Below are 16,427 nucleotides of genomic sequence, written 5' to 3'. Positions count from 1 at the left end.
CTAGCGACACATATAATAATAATAACTTACCAAATACCTAATTCTTGTCAGACTTTCGCTAAGTTTGAAATTACATATATTTAATTAAATTATTAATGAGATCCCTGAGGCTGATGCTGCGAAACTAAATACTGGATATCTGGCTCAATTTTTACGAAGGTCTCCTCTATCGGAAATATTCAGGCGGTTTCTTTCTTTTGTCATAATATGAGTAACAGCACTAAATCCTGATTCCACAAGATATGTGGTAGGGAAAGGTATCAATAAACTGCCATAGGTACATAATGAAAATGTTTTTAAAACCCCTACCGACCACCATGACAGCTGGAACGCCCACTAGTGGGCGGTAGGGACCAAGTTGACTACCCCTGCAATAAATCTATGAAGGTTAATATTATAAGATATTTTCTTTTAGGTGAGTACCCGTTAGAGTATTTTTTTAATGTCATTTTTTAAACAAGAATTTTGATGACCAAAATTTTATAACAATTAGATACTCATATTTCTTTTGTTACTAAGATCAACTTCTTTTGACAAACACGATTTGAAATATAAATTATTGTTAGTGTCGATATTCTGATTGGTGTTTTAATTTATTATATTCTGAGAAATCGCAAAGAGTAACTAAAAGTAGGCAAACACGAATGAAATGTTAATTCTTTAAAGCTGTCGTGACTGTTTGTATTAAAACTCATCTTAACAGTGGATCTAAGATACTATCAAATGTATAACAGGGTTACCAACACGCTTTAAATATAATATAGATAGGCTATATCAAGAATATATATTTTATTCACTGTTTAAAAAAATATAAATATTATACAAATATGGAACTAAAAAATTATTCTACAAAACACAATAATTAACATTATCATTGAATCATATCATTCAAATGTCATTGACAACAATACGATAAACTAGAATAATACTTTTATTTATAAATTGTACCTACTAGTCATAATGTATCAAAATGTCGTGTCCACATCACATTTATTATTATTATAAATTTTACTAGTCATAAATGATAAAGATACCTACTCAGTGTTTCGCAAAGTATGGTACGCGTTCTCTAGTGATTGCAAAAAGATTTCAATAACTACGCATTTAATTCCTTTTTCAAAACTTCGTCCAACAATGTATGCATTACGACTCTGCTAAAATGAATAACTTGCATTAATTAAATTGTATTTTCTTATTCAATTCTGAATAATACAATAGAAGATTTAGTGTAATAAATTTTAAAAGTATGTTTTTCATAAAAAAAACAATGTCTCAAAAATCTTAAAATCAATTATTATTACACAGTACTTATTAATAAAGTTTCATAGATACATAATTTACAGGTACAGTGCCATTCATTTAGGTAGGTAATTTTTTTAATTATAATAGCACTGTAAATAACTCAAAGCACACCGCATGTATCATTTGGGTATTATATAGCTACACACACACACACAGGCTGTTAAGATCCGCCATAAATGGTGCACATTAAACTTTGTCAGTCATATGTATTTGTTTTCATTGAAATAAGACTATAATTTATAGATGGTGTTGGTTAGTTTTTAAAATTCAATTAAACCTTGCGAAACCCAAGCCATAATACATAATAGTCAAAAATACCCATCTATCTATAAAATATCTAAAATTATGCAATTAAAACATGCATAACTTTGGATATTTAATAGATAGAATAATATTTTTACCTATTATAGTTTGGTTTAGGCAGGGCTTAATGAATTTTAAAAATGACTTAACAATATGTGTAATATGTATTCTTAATCTAACGAAAACAAATAAGTACGTATGACTGAAAAAGTGTGCACAATATTGTCTTATCCCCCAAAATATACCAAAATTATCAAGGTTTGGTTTGGGCAGGGTTTCATTGATTTTTAAAAACTAACCAACATAATCTGTAAATCGTAGTCTTAGTTCAATCAATACAAATACGCATGACTATCTAAAAGTTTAATGTGTATTATTTATGACAAATCTTAAAAGCCTCCCTCTACCCTTCGGTACTGATATATAATATATATTTAACGATATTATATAAAGACGTAAAAATATACCTGATGAACCTGGGAGCCTGATGGGAAGCATCAAATATAACCATTCAATATAGGTTTATAAAATAATTTTCTTATATATTTTATTATCTATATTTTCTTAATAAAATAATTTAAAAGGGCTTTTTTAATAATAACCTGGGTGGGTTCCTGATTTACTCTGGTTGCCGCCTCAATCCAATCTATCTTTCTCTAATATAAAATACTAATTAGGTACTAGCATAAATATTTAAATATGCAATCTAACTACCGTAATTTTGACCTCCCAACACATTGATTCCTCCGACCAGATAGTACATTAGATATAAATGAGCAGCCCATCCATATATTTGCAAATTGCTAGTTAAAATTATTTCACGAGATATATCATATTAGTCGTCATGATCTCTACTCCAATATTATGTAATAAAGCGATAGGTATGTTTCTAACATATTATTACACAAATATATATATATGTAACCATTTTTTATTATTTTTTATGTCAATCAACTTTGGACACCCCTACATCTTACCTGCAACATTAGCAATTCATTCCCCGCGTTGATTTGAATGCAATTAAATAAGATTTATTACTTTATCCGGCTAATCACTCGACTAAATTGAAAATATGCGCGTGCATCTGATTCAGATAAAGTACCTACTAATAAACTTACCTGAGCTGCAGATAGCAACTTTGTAAGCTGCATTGCCGCACCAAATTAACGGAACAAACGACGTATTTCACGCGAAAAAGATTAGATATTTTAACCTTATGAGAAAGATTTTTTTATTTTTAAATATTATAAAATATCGTTAACTTTCCGTGGTTTACAATCTTGGAGTCGTATGTTCATAGCAATTTTAATTTCGTGCCTGTCCGTGTGATCTCAAAATTTGTATTATTTAAAAATAATTATTTAGAGACTTACTTAATTATATTCTTACATTAATTGTTTTAATAATATACTTACATGTTTAAATTATAATCAGCTAAGTTTTGTAAATTGTTATAATATGGATAAACCAATATCTGCTAAAAAAAACTATATTTTATTATAAAAAATATTAAATAATATTTGTGACTTAAGCACACATGTTATTGTAATATAAAAAAAATATTATGTAATTTTATGATAAAACTAAACAATTATCTATATCTATCTATCAGCGGCAAAAAGTAGCTGTTGAATGAAGGTAGGCTATGGTAATAAACTGAAAAAAAGTCCATATTTACGAGACTTGAATATGAATTTTGTTTAATCTTCAGTATTTTACTGAACATAAAATCTTATATTTTACTTATTTATAAAATGTATTTCACTAAAAATAGACAAGATGCGCTGAAATAGACACATTACAAAAAGTGAAGGGGGTGTCATGAAAATATTACTCGTTTCATATAATGAAGTAGGCAGTCCTCCGATCTCAAGGACTAACACCATCAAAATTCATAGTACGTCTTTGTTTGGAAGTGAAGATAATGTAGGTATATCTACGTGTACGTTAATCCTAAATTAGAGATGCAATTAGTATGTATATTATTTATGTCTACGGCCATATGTTGTAGCTTAACCACTGGGGAATGACAAAAGAAATGGCGTATTTCAAAAAAACACTACCTTATTCTTAGGTCAATAATTATTATAAAGCAATCATTATTCATAAGATGTTTATCACACTTGAATGGTCAAAGACATAGCTTATAATAAGTATCTTTAGAATCATCTTCAAATGTGTTAATCTTGCCGATTTTTTTTATAATAAAATGCCTAATTCTTGTCAAATTTGGGATCACAGAGATTATCAATATAATTTTTTATCGTGAATATTTTACAAAAATTATCTCGTAATAAATTATACTAATGGTTTTATAAATGCGTTTAAAAATTAATAAATGTAAAAAATCTTAACACCACTGCACAGTTATGTACCGAAATATGACTATATTCTAAAACATTAGAGCGAGAGGTTTAAAGGAATACTATTTTATGTAACAAAAATACTTTATGCAGTCATAAAATGTTTAAAATAACTATAAAGGATAATAAGGCTTCAAAATTATATAAATAGATTATCTACAACGTTTAAGGAGTGTCCAGGATCATGGTTTGAAAATACAATAAAAACTCAATTTTGACCTTCAACGAGCATGTCCCCCCTTAAAGCAAAAAAATCAGTGTAAATAAAAAATAATCGCTACTTTTTTGAAAGCGTGTTATTTCGAAACCATACAAAAAGAGAATCGGGTGTATATTAAAAAAAAAACTTCAATCCGACCATCGAGTACTTAACCGAACGATTTTGTCACCCGTCACTGTGTACCTGTAATGTATATTATGTATGTACATGACTCTACGCCACTAGTATCAATTACACCTTCTTATCACTCCCGGGGTAATCTATTACTTTGATTCACTTCTCACATGAGATAATAATATGACGCCGAAGTCGTTTACTTTGTGAGGTGGTTAAACACATAATTAACATCTTAATACAACAGCGGTGTTAATGTTAAGTAATTTCTAAACCAGTTATTACCAAGTTATTCGCGGAACATTTGCCCTATTATAGTTATTAAAGAACAATGTGCTTCCGTTTCACTCGAGAAGCTGCTACACAAACCTATAGAAGTACTTTGTATTAACAAAAAGTATATTACACCGTACATACTCAGGAATAAAATCCCAGATAGAATTTTCAATCGCGGGATTTTAGTACGCTTTATCGCTCCATATTGGGAGGAGAATATAAGGATAAAAAAGAGTTGTTAACGTAATTAAATCCAGTGATCACCATCCTCAGTAGCGAGGTGATTTTGCTTATTTTCTTTCATGAACAAACTACTACAAAGTGGGTAGGTATTTAGTTAACAAATATATTTTTATATGCACATTTAAAAATATATTAATATTAATGAAGAAGTTTTATGGTTCCTGAACCTTTAACCCCGAGAAAAAAGAACGTATTTTGCTTGATTTCTGTGCTGTTTCTTTTTAAATCAATCTACAGGATACCGTCCATATTACGATGAATATTATATCTGTATCTTAATTATTCTTCTTAACAAGATAACAATATTAATTAGAAAATTATTCGATTTTTTGTAATAAATATTGAATATATAATATATTTTGTTAGAAATATTGAATATAAGAATATAAATCCTCGAGATTGTATCTCAATATCTATAGATTCTAATATATACTTTGTTATGATTCTGTTATTTCCCTTCGTTCATTAATAAAACAAAACATTAAAAAAAACTAATCCAAAGATCCAGGAATTCTATAATTTTCAATCCTGGGATTTCGGAATCTAGCGGGATCTCGCGATTGCTAGCCCTAGAATATTATTAATCAAATGAGAATAAAAATACCGTTTACTTTATGTAAAAATATATTCTCAATGAGCATTCATCTGTTATTGAACATAAGTGGTACCTAATGTATTTTTTTCCTAATTCACTTACATACATCCGGCGACCATAAACAAGAATCGATTGTTAATAGATTACTATTAGATTGTTCATAGCTAAAATCAATTATAGTAGTTGCCTACCTACTACCAGCTCGATTACTCGACTCTTGTGCTTCGAACATTCATTTGGTGATTTTTTTCAAGACGCGTTCGGACGCAGAACATTGAGCGGATAGTTAACAACCATTGCTTGTAAAAATCTAAAATTCAACCTTTTGGCAGGCGACTAAGATCTACATCGAATTATATAGGAATGAATTTTTTTATATTCATATTTTTTACACAATAACATCTTCAGAAAGCACACGACGTCATAAAATAACATAATAATATTATTATGTATAAAACGGCTTCTTCGATATTTTCCTAATGATAAACGTGAAGCTCAATTTGAAAATGATCAATAGTGGATAGGTGGTTAGGTGATGAAAAAACATTGATGTTATGTCAAAAAATATAGAACCAAGTTTTCTACATGATTTTCTTTATATTGTATACGTTTTACCTAACATTGTTATGTGTATTTAATAAAGTGAAAACTTATAAACAAAACATCACACTAAGTTAGTGTTAAATGTCTTCCAATCACATCATGGCTAAAGATTGCAATACCGGTATTCCATTATTTTTCGATATCGAAATACCGGTTTTAAAAATAAGACAACACCGTTGTATTCGGTATTGAGTGGAAACAAAATTTACTTCTGTGAATGTTCTAAAATGTTTTGTCGGGTTACGTCGTTCGTTTCTAACCTCAGCTCTAGTGGCGAATATTTCATGATGGAATAATAATAATTATACACTAAAACTGCCTGTGCCTAATTTTTTATGTTTATCCACTAAATAGGAGCTTATACATCATAATATAAATTTATTGAAAGATCATTCGAAGAAGAAAGTACCAATAGTTTAACTACTGTGTATTTGTTAACATCAGTATCTCCACAGTTTTTTTACCATTTGTAAACGTTTACATAATACTATATTATTATGTACATGGTTAGATATAAAATTTTAATATTTTTAAAGAGACTTTTATATCTATATTTATGGATGGATACTTCTGTTTTTTCATATATTTCACAAATACCGGTATTCAATAGGAAATACCGAAATACCGGTATTGGTATTTTTATTCGGTATTGCAATCCCTAATCATGGCATTGTCATTAACACACTCTATATTGATTTTAATTAAAGCTAAAAAATACTTTGTAGTTTTATAACATATTTTTATTATATTATTATAAAAATATCGTAGTTAGGCACTAAGCCACTAAAATGTAAAACATTAATAATTAAAGTAGGTGGGTGGGTGAATAAAAATAATTTTCAAAACTTTATTTGGTTTTTGGTTTATTTATTTTATTTGATTATTTTTTATTTGTGGTAATCTATCTTAACGCTTTCGCTCAGGACATTAAGTAAGCGACGATCCGTCGGAGATGATTATTAAATTTATTTGTTTGTTTTGTGTTTTCTCTGAAGTCTGAGCAAGACTTCAAGATGATTTATATGCCATTTCGCGGTTGCATATGAAATAAAATGAAATGTTTACATGTATTTGTATAAAATTTTGATAGGCATGTTTTTTAAAAAAAAATGTTAGTAGATAGCATAATTGGAATGGGAAGAGACATAATTAGATAAATTAATGTATTATTAAAATATCACTATACAAAGTGCAATTCAAGTTTTGCTAAACCTGGTACGCTTTATATCAAAATATTATGACTTATTTTTCGCTACAATATTAACTATAAGTATTATTTTCCTTCCAAAATACCCATCCCATGAATTTTCTCATAAATCAATCTTACCCATTTCATATCACGAATTCTCACCATAACACGTTTTTCTTAAATATTTGAGAGACAATATTCCCTTTTGTGCGGAAGAAATATATAATATTTTATTTATTATTCTTGAGGTCCGGCAAGGGGCACCATATGGCCGGCCCGGCACCCTCTCATCACCGCCTCATATATTCTCGCTTTTTACCCCTGCGATTTTTTTCTCCGAGGCATCCCTTATGATTTTGTATTTTTTATATAAAGACGACGGCTGGATTTTCTGGGATTTTCTCCGAGGCGATATTACATGTTAAAAACGGTATGAGATTTTCCGCGGATTATATTTTTGATGATAAACAAAATCTTTGCTCTATTCATCTACCGATCTTTATTTTAATAATTCGTGTACATGATTGACAATATTTTTAATTAAAGTTTAGAAGAAACACTTGCATATCTCGTCCTGACCGAATTTGATAATTGTATTCAAATTCCTTTATTTATATGTGTGAACATTGTAACAACGTCTATAATACGAGTTATACTATTATGCCAATTATGACATGGATCACATTAAAATAAGAAAGAGTTTCTTTACAGCCTAAACGCATTACTTTATTTATTAGAGCTGATAGAGATGATATGGAAGTTTTCATGATCTTTCCTTCTCTTTGATATATACTTAAAAGAACTCATTATGACCAGAGATAGTCTTCGAACCATACTGGTGGGAGTCATCTTATTTACTACCCGAAACCGTTCGGTAGAGCTGCACTCGTATCAATCGCGATTTTTTTAAACCAGGAAATTTTTCATCTTCCTCTGCTGCAATCTAAATACTAAATCAACCATAATGAAAATAAAATCACTAATTTCTGTAGTTTTGATATTTTTGAAAAAAAAATAATAATAAATTCAATGTAATTACTAAACAACTCCATTAGTACTAATATTACTTTAAACCTAAGTTACCTTTTACTTTTATTTTTATTCAGAATACTCATACAACAACACTCAACCACACTAAAATTTTAATTACACATTAAGTACTTAGACTATCCGGAATTCACTTATAATTTAGTCTAAGCTCCTTATGTAATAATACCTCTAGCCTAAAACTACCCTTACGACCATATTAAAAATCAAAGCTGTGGCTATCAACCCCCTAATAAATAATACAATATCTTTTGACCACCTCAGCTCCGGCTGAGCCTTTCTAGTCACGTCCCACGATTACTACGTGTCCAACTTGTAATATTTGACTTGGCGAAGGGTGGCGGTGTGTTTTCAACTCATATTTTTTATATGTAGCGAGTAGCTTTATTGTTGTGTTTTTATTTTAATAAATAAACTTTCATTCAAGATGATTTAAAGGGTTGTATTGCAGAATTCTTTATTTTCTTTTTCAAATGTCAAATTTCTTTATTGATCTTTGACTTCTACATTTTCTTTGACACCACAAATGTTATTTCTTATGTACTTACGATATACATTTTCAGGCGAAAATGAACACGTCTGATCCTCTTGGAGCCATGGGTCATCAGAAATCTGGATCAGAAGTCGATCGCCTATCTCTTGGAGGTCATCACCACCATCACCACCACCACCAAGCGGCTGTAAGCCAGATGCTTTATGGAGCAGCTGGACTATCAGCTGGACGATCAGGTAAACATAAACATTTTTTATATCTTTATTTAAAACAATCTTCAGATCAATAATTCTCCACTCTGTCTAGTTCTACATTGACTGTAGAGTGTAGAATATTTGTGAGATTTAATCCAACATACAGTATTGTTATATGCGGTGGAGTAGAATTCCGCGTACAACAGACTTACGCCGATCAACTTAAATGTAACACCTAATATAGAGAGACCAATTTACTATACACATACATTTGTGATAACGCTGATAATAGTCATGTTTTTAAAGGTTGGTTTTTCCCAACAACAATTTTCGAGTGACGAATTTTCAATGATCTACTTAATATTTCCCTCATAGCTCTGGCATTATACACATTTCCTCTATCGAGATATTTAAAATATAGCAATACCTAAATATATATCTAAAATATTCAGCAAACAGTTAATTTTAATTTTGAAAAACTAAATATAAGTTTCAAGTCCTTACTACCCTCCTTAATTCTTACTTCAGGGGGCTTTTTTCCAGGGTCTTCAAGTTCCTCGCCTGGTGGTGGAGCAGGTGGCTCCCTCCTCGTCGTCCCGCAGCCGAAACAAGCAGGAAGCCCTCGGTTGGGGACTGGCGCTCCGCAGCATGGCGCGAGAAAGTACCACTGCAAGATGTGTCCTCAGGTGAGTTTTGAAAATATAATTCTAACACTTATCGAAATGTACTTATAAAGTATAATTTTCCCATTTACAGGTTATAAAGAAGTAATACAAAATAAGCCTGATGAAAATGTCGCTTCAATAATTATTATCATTAATAAAACAATCACCTAAAACAGTTATAAGTTAAGAATGCTAACAACCGTTTCTTGTTATGTATACATCCTCAGTAGCATAAAAAATAGCTGTTTATCACTATGCTGATATTGAGGCTCCTGTGATCACTATTTAACAACAATTTGTTTTCAAATAATAAACAGAAAAAGACGATAGTATATTTACGTAGTTACCTACAGTTAGTCAGATCGTAATGGTCAGAAAAGATAATATTGTGTAGAACGTCACTACATAATTATATTTCACACAGAAATCCTGTGATAATCGACCTAACCCAGTTTCAAATTTAATATAAAACTGCATTCGAACTTTCCACCATTTGCAAAGGATAGCGGGCCTTGTAACAAAAAATGCCTCTCGCGGAATTCGAACCCGCTTTCAGTGGCATTGCCGTTCGCCACTTTTTTCGTGTCTACTCGTAGCGGTGCTTTTTTGACGAGACAAATCCTAAGGAATGCCAAATATGAAGACATTCTTGGATTTTAGGCCGTCCTGGAACAGCAATTCGGATGAAATTATGCCTACGAAATAGTGTGTTTCTTTTTGTTTGACTGGGACAATTCTCTGAGATTAAAATAACTATTCAAATACCTTGTCATAGTAATTGTTTAACTTAGCATTTGCATATTACATCGATTCGTATGTAATCTAGTTGATTAAATCAAAAATTGAGTTGGTTGAGTCAAAGTTAAAAATGCATAAAATAATTGTTTACAAGTGTCTCTATAGAAGTACTTACCTCTAAAGAATATCTTGTTTTCAAATGACCTATTAGTACAATTTGAAGAAAACATGTTCATATTTCCTAATGTTTATAAAAGCTTTTACTGTAAATAATATACCTCAATACATACCTACAACATTTAAATTAAATAATACGCTCGTATGAAATTAATAACAACAATGTATACCTACACAGTTCATGTAGCGTAATCTAATGTTAGGAACAAAATTCTTACAACTTTTCATACAAAGCAGTTAAAGTCTAAGTAAATATTTAGGTACTACCAACTATCTCACTCTACAGAAAGATTGTTTAGGGATTATATCTGTATAAAAAAAGGAAAAGAGAGATAAGTATTTTAAATTGCAAGGTAAGTAGCATAATATGCCAAATTAACCGTAATGCAATTAAACAATATGCATCAATCAAAATCAGTTATGAGTAATTAATTGATTCTGACTCCACATATTAAAACAACTACATCTATAAATCCTATACATCTATAAAACAACTACAAAATGGTGACTCACGTAAAATTAATCCTACAAATTTGTGACCCTGACATGATCTAAAATACGAAAAAGATTAGCCGAATCAACGCATTTAAATTAGTGATTGTGTACACAAACGAAGATATTCACATTCAAAATTGTCCAGATCCTAATAATCTTTTGTCTCATTAAAAAAGTAGGTAATGATTTTAGATACCTCTCTCACAAAGATGTAGCTTACTTACTTAACTACTATCTTAATTTGATGATGATGATACTAATGGTTATGTTTAACCTATATAAATAATGTTGTAAGGAATATTTATATATACATATAGGTACATATTTCAGCAGATATTTTCTCACATAGGTAAGTCATTGCAAAGGTATTAAATTAAAATTAGTACCATAATATGAATTTAGATTTAAAAGCCTTACCATTACGTTGAAATTAAATAAGAGGATGAAAATCAAAAAGAGGCTTAAAATTACTGAAACCATCGATCAGAGATATTAAAGATAATCTTCTTCTATATATACATAGATTATAGAACCTAACTAAACATATGACAGTGAGGCAAAAAGGAGCCCCTGGTCTACTGATTGGGTTAGCTACACGTGAATTAGCATTCTAGGTTTATTTGAAAATAGAGATTTATCTGCCAATTTTCATAACGTATAAAAACACAATCTGTCGGGATAAGTGAATTAACACCCAACACTAGAACACTACGGCATCATTATTAATTATTTAAAAAATCATTTAAAACTGCATGCGAGTAAACAAACAGTACGAACGCAAAGATAATCTACCTAAAAATGGTAGCCTTTGCTCGAATTAGGAAATCGTTTCAACTTAGCGATGTATTTATTATCTGAGTATCTGTGCAGTTCACCAACTTTATTAACTATTCTCGAATTGTTCGGTAAATGCATGATGCTTTCATAATATAGATAGTGTATAAAATTGGTTTGACACCAACCAACTACTTAGATTCAGTAACGAAAAATAATTTCTCATCTTGCCTTTAAAAACTATGCTCCTTTACGCTTCCGCTATTGGTACGCGATTGTATATTTTTCATCCAGGGTTATAATACGAGGGTGGGTCAATAAGTCCTTAGAAAAGCCGACAGGTGGCGCGACTAGTACTATACGCGGTTTGTTTTCATGCAGCGGCACTACCGATTCAGTATGCTGCGAAGTTTCAATCAGATTGGTCGGGTTGTTGTGTGTTTCTCGTACATTTAAAAAAAAATTTGCTTGTGGAAAATGGAAAAATGGAAAATGGAGAAAATTGAGTTTTTTAGAGCTGTTATTAAACATTTTAATATAAAAGGGTTAACAGCAAAGGAAATAAAAAATGAGTTGGATTTAGTTCACGGCATATCTGCTCCTTCACTTGCAACTATTTATAACTGGTTAAATGAATTTAAACGTGGTCGTACATCAACAAAGGATGAACCACGCTCAGGACGTCCTGTAGAGGTGACTACACCAGAAATGATCAATAAAATCCACGATATGGTGTTAAGTGACTGAAGATTAAAGTTGAGTGAGATAATTGAGGTTACAGGGATCTCAAAAGGTAGCGTCATTTCTATTTTACATGACAAATTGGGCATGAAAAATATTTCTGCAAGATGGGTGCCGCGTTTGCTCACAGTCGACAATAAACGCAATAGGGTGGTGGCCTCTAAAGCCCTGTTGTCGCTCATGCAACGCAATCCGGATGAATTTTTTCGTCGCTTTGTGACTGTAGATGAAACATGGATACACCACTATACTCCCGAGACGAAAAAACAGTCAAAGCAGTGGATTGCGAAAGGCGAACCATGTCCAAAGAAGGCGAAAACCGTAAAATCAGCTGGTAAGGTTATGGCTACTATATTTTGGGATGCACGTGGAATTATTTTCATTGACTATTTGGAAAAAGGAAAAACAATAACAGGGGATTATTATGCATCTTTATTGGACCAGCTAAAAAACAAAATTGAAGAAAAACGGCCTCATTTAAACAGGAAAAAAATTCTCTTTCATCAGGACAATGCCCGTGTTCACACATGTTTACGATCAATGGCTAAAATTGAAGAATTGAAGTTCGAATTGGTCGACCACCCACCGTATTCGCAAGATTTAGCCCCCAGTGACTTTTTCCTTTTCCCAAACTTAAAAAAATGGCTAAGTGGACAACGTTTTTTTTCAAATGAAGAAGTCATCGATCGGACAAATGCTTATTTTGAGGACCTTCCGAAAACTTATTTTTCTGACGGTTTAAAAAAAATTGAGAAACGTCTAACCAAGTATATTGAGCTCCAAGGAGATTATGTTGAGAAATAAAAAAAAATACAAAAATAAAAACTGTTTTAATGCTTTTTTCTAAGGAATTATTGACCCACCCTCGTATTATGTGCATTACGAATGTGCTATTACCGTGCCAACTATTTACAATAAATTGTTTTTTAACGCTAGTAAAAATAATGTATCGAAAGGATACGACCAGGCTTAAAAATTGGGAAATACTTTAGAGTCTGAACAGGTGTAGTCAACCTGCAAACATTTTCATTATGTTTTCATAAAATTCCCTCTGACAATTTGAATTTCAGAAAATATACTATTTGTATCGCCCTCGCATAAGTTTAGTTCACGTTACGTAAGTGAAACTATATGGCATCAGCCTCAGGGATCTCATTAATAATTTATTTAATTAAATGTAATTTCATCAGACTGATGTATGCAAAGTATAAGTAAAAAGATAGATTTAACTACAGTAAGTTGTTTATAAAGATTTATTACTTGTCTGACATAAAGTATTTGGTAAGTAATTATTATTATAATATGCTTTAACGTGATTTAACTCTGCTTTATAAATTGTATTAAGTAAAGTTACTTCCCTACTTTATAAATCACCATTACTATGGAACCGGTGGGCGGTTATAAAATTTTACTACTAACAGAGATACAAAAATGGGCGGTAGGTATAAAAAGGTTGACTACCCCTGGTCTAGAACGATGATTAGGTATTATGTGTATGTGAGTATATATGATACCTACATTTATTTAATAATACAAAATTCTGATTACTTAAAAATATACTTTCTAAATGTACCTACCTACGATATCATAATAAAAGTCATTGGTCGACTACCAATGGTCCGTGGGCCCAGATCCGTCGGTCTCGTAGACGCATTCAATCACAAGTTATTCCTATCGGTCTCCGGCTAAATCTTTCATTCATAGGTGGCGTATTTTTAATCGGCATTTTTGCGTCTGACCACTGACTGACTTGATCAATTATTTATTCGATATATTTCGGGGAAATTCAGATACCTACCGATGAAAGAGGCAAGAACCGCACAGGTAAGATTTCTATTGGACGCCATGTCACTCACTCACCACCGATATATAAATATTTACCCCGTTAATATTATCGATATTGTAGATGTACATATTTCTAGGTAGGTACGTCTAAGTTCCTAATATTTATATATTTAATTTCAGTTTATATGCCCATTTCAATATTTAAATATTTCGTACATACATAATTTTGAACCATTAGTTAAAATTTGTCGCAATTAAGTATGGCGCCTATAGCATAGAGTATGTGCATGACCGCGAAACCCGAGAGATGCAGGTTCGATTCCTGCTGGGTGTCTTACTTTTTTTCAAAAAGATTTTTAATATATCTTCTCAGAATTGTTTTCAGAATTATGTATGTTCAATAATTAGAATGTTACATTCTTAAATTTTGTAAATTATTCGTTGAATAAAAAAAAAGTTAATTAAATATTTCGAATTATGAATCGAGAGTTATAAAAAATACATCGCTCTTTAATGAAAAAAAATATATATACCTATATGTATGTAAAAAAGTATTTTATCTCAGAACGTCAATTAGTTTGTCACATATTGCAGCGAATTTCACCAATAGTTAGAAGAGTGTGATGTACCGAATATTTTTTTCAATAATCACTGAGCACATTATAATATGCTACCTAACTTAGAACGAAGACTCTTACAATTTTTTAACAGAAAAAAATGTTTACTAATATATATAGAAAAACGCCTTCCAGTTGGTAAGTGTGATGACAGCATCAGAACACTGTAAGGATCAGAGAAGATAGAGGGTGTAATATGCCTTCAACTTTGATGAAAAATAGGTTAAAATAATGATTTATTTTTAAATTCAGAAAATGAAACGATCATATTATTATATAAATATATATAATTTAATATTGTTTAAATACTATCTATATTATCTTACACACCTGTGTCGATTTTTCTCATTTAATAATGGTCACCACCTGTCGGCTTTTTGGTAGCTCCTCAAAAGGGCGGAATTCCAACGGCAAAATCAAAAATGGAACACTAAAATTTCAAAACTATGTCGAATAGTTATGGTATTATCATAATATTTTTTTTATACTCTGCAATATATCATCACATTAACTGACTGTTGTATGAATGGAATGGATTATTGATACAGTAGAAATGGTTTTCAATTAGTCTGTGAGATCATTGAAAATTTGGTGGTTTTCTACGACCTATGTTAGAATAAGATGATTAAATGGAAAATAAAAAGGATTTCAAACTACTTACACATAATTTATTTTTTTATAGAAATCGATATTTTTTAAATAAATATAAAATATAACAAAATCACGAATTAGTCAAAAAAACTTTTCGATACATTTGAGAAATTGTAAGTTCATCTTTGAATAAAAAACATTTTTCTTTTTAATGTTTTTAGATACGTATTTATTAATTGGATATGTTAAAAGCATAAGGACTTATCTCCATTTTTGAAATGCGCATCAGTCACTCTTTAAAATGTTCGAAATAGACCAATTAACTTTATTATTTTTTGAACATATGTACAACATTTTGAAAACACTTCTGAAAAAATATATTATAACCAATAGAAAAAATCTTTTTGAAAAACGTAAGACACCCCGCAGAAATCGAACCTGCATCTCTCGGGTTTCGCCTCCACGCACATAGACCAATATGCTAAAGGTACCATACTTAATTACGACACATTTTAACTAATGGCTCTTAATCTCTGAAGCGCTTTTAGAAGTGTTTTCGAAACGATGTATGTTCGATAATTAGAATGTTACATTCTTAAATCTTGTGAATTATTCGTTGAATAAAAAAAGTGATTAATTAAAAATTATTATTTTTTATTTAAACATTAGTTTCACTACACTATAAAGAAAAAATATTATGTACTTAAAACCCCCTCAAAATTGGGTCATTATTTTTTCACACATATCTATAGTGATGTAGAAAAGCCTTTTCGCTTTTAACTTACTCAATTATAACACTTCATTATTTAAATTATCAAAATTTCTCAAATTGCAAGCTTCATATAATATCTTCATCGTTTTACAAAATTATTTGAGACAATATTTATCGTAAACTTTAGATA

The sequence above is a fragment of the Rhyacophila brunnea genome, unplaced genomic scaffold (assembly GCF_057557595.1).
Source record: "Rhyacophila brunnea isolate RB1 unplaced genomic scaffold, BYU_Rbru_1.0 scaffold_4, whole genome shotgun sequence".
Lineage (NCBI taxonomy): Eukaryota > Metazoa > Arthropoda > Insecta > Trichoptera > Rhyacophilidae > Rhyacophila > Rhyacophila brunnea.
This window is presented reverse-complemented; position numbering follows the sequence as displayed.